The following is a 7,422-nucleotide window of genomic DNA, read 5'->3' as shown; positions in this document are numbered from 1 at the left end:
GGGTCTTTCTGGGGAACGGAAAGTTCACGGGGGCTCTTGTGTGGTGAGAGGGAGATAAAAGAGAGAGAAGGAGAGAGGGAGTGAAAGAGATAAGAGAGGGAAAGGGAGAATCGGAAAGAGAGAGATCGATCGTACTTGCGAGAGAGAGAGATCGACTGAGAGAGAGAGAGCACGACTGACCTTGGATGATCGACGACGACGACGAAGCTGACGGGGATGATCGACGACGACGACGAGGACGTGACTGAGAGCTGACGACGAGGACGAGACGAGGACGTACTATTGATCGGGTAAGTTTTGATTTCGCGCGTCCGTCCCCGACAAGCGTCGGACACGGGGACGGGGGGAGTTTTCACGAGTCGGTGCTTCTTAGCCGGAGACTTATTTGATTGTAGAAATACGAGTTTAAAAGAAATATTCTGTAGAACGGTAATAAGACCAACAATGCTTTATTGATCAAAATGCTGGGCAATTAAAAAATGTGCAAAAAATGAGTGTAGCAGAAATGAGAATATTACATAGTCTTGTGGGTATACAATAGAAGATAGAATAAGAAATAAGTATATGTGTAGTAAATCAGAAGTTGCTCTTGTTGAGGATACAATGAGAGAGAATCGAGTAAAGTGATTTGGACACATACAACTAAGACCTCTTAATGCACCGGCTAGAAAAAGTGATAATATTATAGTTCATAGGGCAAAGAGGTATAGAGCTAGACCTAAAAGAACTTCGTTGGAAGCAATTAAGAATGACATGATAATGATTTAACTTTAAAGAGGAGATGACACATAATAGAACGGAATAGAAGAGTAAGATTCATGCAGTTGACCCCACACATTTGGGATAAATGCTTCATTATTGTTATTGTCATCTTGAAAGTGGATAGGTTTAAAAGTAAATGAGTTACTTTTGGTTTCTGGACAAAAACCTATCTTTGGAGGTGGATGATTATAAAATTAAATATGATAAAACTTCAGGTTTGTATGTTTAAAAAAAGTTAAAAAACTTATCTATGACATCTGTGTGAGAAAAAAGGCAAACAAATGATTTAAGCTCTTGGTTCAAAACATACATCCATACACAACAACTTAGAGAAAAATATAAAAGCTTACAATGTAATGTAGTAACCTATACCGCATGCCAATGTGTTGAAATACAAAGTGAGTTTAAAATTAACTTGGACGAGTAGTTGGGATTATAAGTGATTTTTGAAAGTGGGTAAGATTTTTAAAATATACGGATGTAAAACCTTGGATTTAACGACAAGAATCTATTTGAAAGTGTGTGAGTTGAACAATAAACGAATAAATGGAGATCAAAGTTCAAATTTGTAGGCAAAAATTACCTACAATTTGTGATGCCTCTATGTTGGTGTGAAAAAAAATGTTTTAGATATTCAGTTGAAAAAAATACAATGTATACCCAACCACTTAGTTTGCAAGTTATAACAAAATGTTGCACTCGTAGTACATAATAAACTGCTAAAATACAAACTGGATTTAAAAATAACTTATGCGGGTAAAAGTTTGGGTTTATAGGCAACAAGAACCTTTTTGGAAGAACATTTGGTGAAGTAACTTAGTTCTAAAAGCGATTTTAGACATTGGCGGAATTTAAAAATAACTGGGTAAAAGCGGGTGAATTTAAAAATAATAGGTTTAAAACTTTTGAGAAAAACCTTTCTATTATACCACATATTATTATACTATATTATTAAAATTCATGCTCTATTTTGGTCTTAAAGAGGAAAAAAGAGTACTTTTTGAAAGTTGGTGGGCTTAAAAATAAATAGCTTTATAAGTTGGGTCAATATGAATGCTCTTTATTTGGATCCCTTCTTTAGGCTACATGCTAAACTATAAATGTGAAAGAGACCTGACTCAAACCATAACCTTTTCTTTGAAGCTAAATGCTCTAACCAAATGAGTCACTTGGCTTCTGGAATTACTTGGGTAAAAAGAGTCTATACATAAAAATTTACTGTAGCTAAGTAGTACTCGTTTCCCATTAACTTCGGTATATAGTATAAAGATAATTTATACATCATTCTTAAGCTCATGGAAAATAAACCACAGAGGAACTAAATATTAGCTAGATCTGGATAGAGCAACAAGTATACCTAAAAAAATCATCATGAACAGAGTAAAAGAGAACTCAAATTAAAATCAACTAACTATTTTTTCAACTTGAAGAAGACAAGAAAAGGTTGAAGAGAAGCTCACATCATAGTAATTGAGATTGTTGTTCGTGACTTCAAGAAGAAAGTGATTATCTCAAATGATGCACTTCTTCCCGGGTGTTCCAAATGAAGGATGCGGTAGATGTTGCATGACCTTCGTCAATGACGGTGCCAGAGTCCCGGAAGAAGTCGTCACCGTAACAACCCAACTCTTCGTTTTTTTCATTCCTCCTGATCTTGGCTGAGACCTAGAGGCGACAAAGCCATCATCATTGATAATGCCGGAGCCCAATCGATGCGATCATGAGATGTTGGCGTCACTAGATGTTAGCTCGGAGGTGGATTGAAGTGCTCGTTGATAGTGCCTCTTCCATGACCTTTGCCGCTGCTTTGACTGCTACACTCGCTGTCACGGTTAAAGTTGCCTTCTTCACGGCGACTGTCACCGCTGCCTCCAAGGCGGCCTCCATCATGGCCTTCTCCATGATAGGACTTAGGGTTTTGAAGAGAGTGGTTCAGAGAGGGGGATTCTGAAAATATAACCTAGATTATCTACAGGTACTTCTCTAATGTCTGAGATGGTTTGACAACTCTTAAAAACTAAGGGCAGGTCAGAACCTGGTCCAGTTGAGGAGTGGATTTTGATTGGCAAAAACTAGGCCTAAAATTGCCCAATTTGCTTCTGTAGTTCATGTTGGCCTTTTGAATTTGTTTAGTTTGGACTTTGTTTTTTTTGGTGTGGGGGGGGGGGGGGGGGGGGTTGTTGGGTTAGCTAGTGCACAGCTAAAAGTTGGTTTCTAGCCAAAACCAAACTACAGGAGTTCATTTTTAGTGAGTTGGCAAGCACACCCTCTACATTTGCCCGAGAACCGGATCAAGCAAAGCATACTCTAAATAAAGGAAAAGGGAACTATATATTAATACAATTTCTATGTATTTGGTGGATGCTGCTGTGGGTGTCCCCCATTATGAGTACACTACTCATTATGAGAGAAAAAAAATCAATATAGCAGTTTATGATATGAATGGTTAGACTTAACTCCCCAAACATTAACATGGGCAACTCTTCAAATATTGTAAGGTTATCTCAACCCGTTAAACAATATGATGTTATATAAACTCTTCAAACAGTATTGAGGTTATCCAACATATAATTTATATTACCAATAAAGAACTGTATTGTATTGAGTAATTTTCTTCATGAAAATAATATATTTTGTGTCTAGTTCAAGTTTGAAGAAACATGGTAGCAAAAAATTGCATGCACCATATGGAAGATGAATGGTATATTCTAATTAAGATCATCATAAAGAAATATGGAAAATGATAGATTCAGTTCTAGTTTGGATTATAATGTAATGTAGAAAAGGATCAGTTATGATATAGTCTATGAAGAGATTCAGTAGGATATCAAAAAGGGTTGGGGTACTATTGACCAATGGAAAGATTTACAAGGAATCATACTTTAAAGAGGAAGTATGATTTAAGAACATGTGTTCTAAATAGCTGCACAATACCGTAGCTTTGTAGTCTGGGAGAATTTTAATTGTTTTTAATCGAGACAATTTTGCATGAGATAGGATCAAAACTTCTCTTGCTTTTGTATACGCTGCACGAAATAGTGTTACTTCACTCTGCACTGCCTGTCATAGCGTGACTATGATAAAATCCCCATCACCTACCCTGTCTCCATGCTTGCAAAGTCCTCAAAGCACCATTTCTCCTAGCTGTTTGCAGCAAGGTAGGCATTGACCGCTTGCCACCAATTCTACCCAATACTCTCTGCACCTCCCTGATAAGTGGTGTTGCAGTTACCACTTCAACATTCTTTTTGGCCTAACAAAGAGATTTGGACAGCGTCAAAGACCTTGTTTTGTTGCTTGCCACCTCCTGGAGCTTGTGTTGTTGAGGGAAATGGTGAGGTGGTCTGCAGTGGCATCATCATATAGAAGAGACAAAGAACGGAAAAGGAGAAAGATTATAATATTATGCTAGAGGTTGTTTTTCTTATTACATGGTTGTTAAATTGTTTGTCTGGAAAATGTTTCATCTTGAGTTGATTTAGTTTGTTGTACATTAGGTAGATAATCGAGTTGCAGCTGAAGGGACTTGTTTCTATCACTCTCAGATACAAATTACATTTACCAACTCTTTTAACAAAGCTTCTGGGTTTCTGGAAAAAATTGTTGGACTTGTTTCTATTACTTTTCATATACACATTGCATTTACAATCTATTTTAACAAGAAATTCTGGGTTTCTGGGGAAAAAAGAAGTTGAACTTTTTTTTATCACTTTTCATGTATACATTGCATGTGCGATATTTTCTATCAAATCATTCTGGGCTTCTGGAAAGGGTGTGTGCTTGGAAACTCAGGTTGAAGATGTGGGGATGCAGTGTTGTTCCCAAATCCATCTGGAAGGTACTTGATGGGCTCCGAGAAATTAACCTATTTGACGACTAAGAGAATTTAAGGTGGCAGGGATGGTTTGACTGTCACCCTTGTAGGAGTATAGTAAGAGTGAGGGTCAGATGTATGCCCCAATGATGGAGGTAACTGGGCTTGAGAGTTGGTCTAAGAGGCTGGATCTATGGGTGATGGAGCTGGGATGAAGTGTAGCACAGAAGACGAGGATACAGGTGTTGCATAAAGGGAATTTGGTCCTTACAGTACTCTATTTTGAGACAAAGTCCTGTACAAGGGTGTACTTTTATATTACTGTTGGTTTTTTGTTTAACTACACGTTGCACGATCATTTTTTTTCCCTTATGAAAGTTTCTGATTCAGTTAGCTGTATCTTCACATTATGGATTTCTAGCGAGCTCATAATTGTAATCTACTGTTCACTTTGGAATCATATCATAAAACTAAGATGTTCCCCTGAGGAAATAATCTTGTGTGGAGAGCGTCCAATAGTGCACGTCCATGTAGTGATTATATTCCAGCTTCTTAAGCTACATGAAAAGGACAGATATTACCTTTTTTAGTTTATAATTTGATTCAAGGAATGGACTTACAGCAGGAGAATTCGATTTACAATGTAGATACTGTAAGCTTTGATGCAAGAAATATGATCGACTAGTTGCTTGAAGTTCTGATCCAAATGTGGCCATTAGCTTCGTAAATGTTTGCAATCTCTTTCCTTGTCTCATTTTTTGTCTGTGGTTATATTTCTACATACTCAAATTTTGGTATATTAAGCACAAGAATAATAGTTCATTTTTCATGACTGCTCAAGATTTTTATCTTCCCTTTGTGTTTGTCTTCAGGTGAAACTGCGCCTGAGATTTTTGCCCGGTTGAAGAGAGATCTGATTCCTACATTAGTAAGTGGTGTCGTATACTGGCCCATGTGTGATTTTGTCACGTTCAAATTCACCCCTGTCCACTTACAGGTATTACTTGAGATGATTTTCTTTGAAACAGAGACTCTTAGAGTACAAATTGTTCATGATTCTCCGGTCTTTTTTTATCCTTGCAGCCTCTTGTCAGCAATTCCTTTTCATTTCTCTGGACCATTTACATCACATACATGGCAAGCTTAGAGAAAGCTATTACAGAGGAAATCTCAACTGACTCCTAACTCTATTAGTAGTTGGTTCCATCTATCCTACCATTGATATATGCTTTCAGTTCTTTTACAAGTTACCGGCTTGGAGCTGAAAGTTGGCGTGATATTCTGCTCGAATGTTTGTTTTTCCTGTAACACATTAACATTCGAAGAAAGCAAGAAAATCTACACAAATTGTACTATTTCTAGTCTGTACGGTTATTAGTACTGTTCTAGCGATTCAGGAATTTTGGTAATATATTACTCTAGCGATTCAGAAATTTTGGTAATATATTACTCGATGCTCTTAACCTTTTCTGAGTTCGCCTGGATGATTGTCATTTTCCTCATCATGTAAATAGGTAAGTGCAAATTAGATATTCTTTTTTCAGTCTGCCTTGTCGACAAAATGCTGTTATATCTCCTATCCTTTGTCCAAGGTTTCAATGTCCTGCTATCTTCTTGCTCTCCGTTGTGTGTTCGATGTTTTGAAATGGTTGTTTGGGGGTAGTCTATTGAAAATGTCGGAATATCAGGTTGTGTTCTTGGCCGTGGTCATCAATTTCTGAACCTTGCTTTCTGATTGTGTATGTTTAATATTTTTTTGAATAAAATATGTTTATTATTTTGAAATGTTTGTTTGGGAGAAATATTGGAATATGGGGATGTGTCCTTGGCCTTGGTCTTCAATTTCTAAACAGTTTTGCTTGTCAATTAAAATTGCGAAATGCGGGTAATTCTACCTTAGAAATGCCAATAAAGGTCTTATGCTCGAGGTGAGAAGAAAATTTGAAATCTAGGTATGAAACTTTTGATTGCGGGGTTCCAACTATATGATTATATAATGATGTTTATTTGTGAAATTACAGTAACTATATGATTCCGAGATGGTTATAAAGGGGATTATATAGAAGATTAAGTAAATTTACATATCAGTAACAAATGATGTATTGATTGAATATATTTAGATATTATGATTTTATACCTGTTATTTAATCAAGCTCGTTATTGTAGAAGTTTTCGCGACCTTTTGGGGAGGTTTGCCAAGATCTGGAAACATTCAATCTATTTGACATACAAAGAGTTAGTATAGATTAAAATAAATGTATAAAATTACATGTAATCATATCTATTACAAACTAATATACTTGCATCCTAACAGAATCTGGCAATCGAGAGCGCGAGTTTCCCTCAAATCTGGTGTTCCAAAATGCAATCGCTCACATGACCATATCTGCAACAAAATGAGAACTCTTGAATTCTTTATTTTGCACGAGTGTCACTTTTGTCATCTCCCTATACAGATAAACTAACACTGCACTCCCCCAGGATAACTCTCCACACTTCTCAATATCCTCAAGAAGTGGCAACCATCTCACATACACCGAATCCTTAGTGAAATCCGGTAATAGAACAATACCGATTAGATGGAGTATATACGCACGAGCATAGCTCTTGATGATCTCATCAGTCGCATCGATCGGTACATTCATGTAATTATTTCATAACCATTCGAGCTTGATCTTACCACCTTTCATAGTAGGAGCTTGACCCAACAATTGTTCACACTCTCCTATCTAGTTGAAGTCATCGGTGCCCGTAACAACGTCTCCATCCACTTTGAGGCCAAGTAAAAACCCAACATCCTGCAATGAAATCATCAATTCTCCTTGACGCAGGTGAAATGTATTTGT

This window comes from Asparagus officinalis, chromosome 8 (genome assembly GCF_001876935.1).
Source record: "Asparagus officinalis chromosome 8, Aspof.V1, whole genome shotgun sequence".
NCBI classification, from domain to species: Eukaryota; Viridiplantae; Streptophyta; class Magnoliopsida; order Asparagales; family Asparagaceae; genus Asparagus; species Asparagus officinalis.
This window is presented reverse-complemented; position numbering follows the sequence as displayed.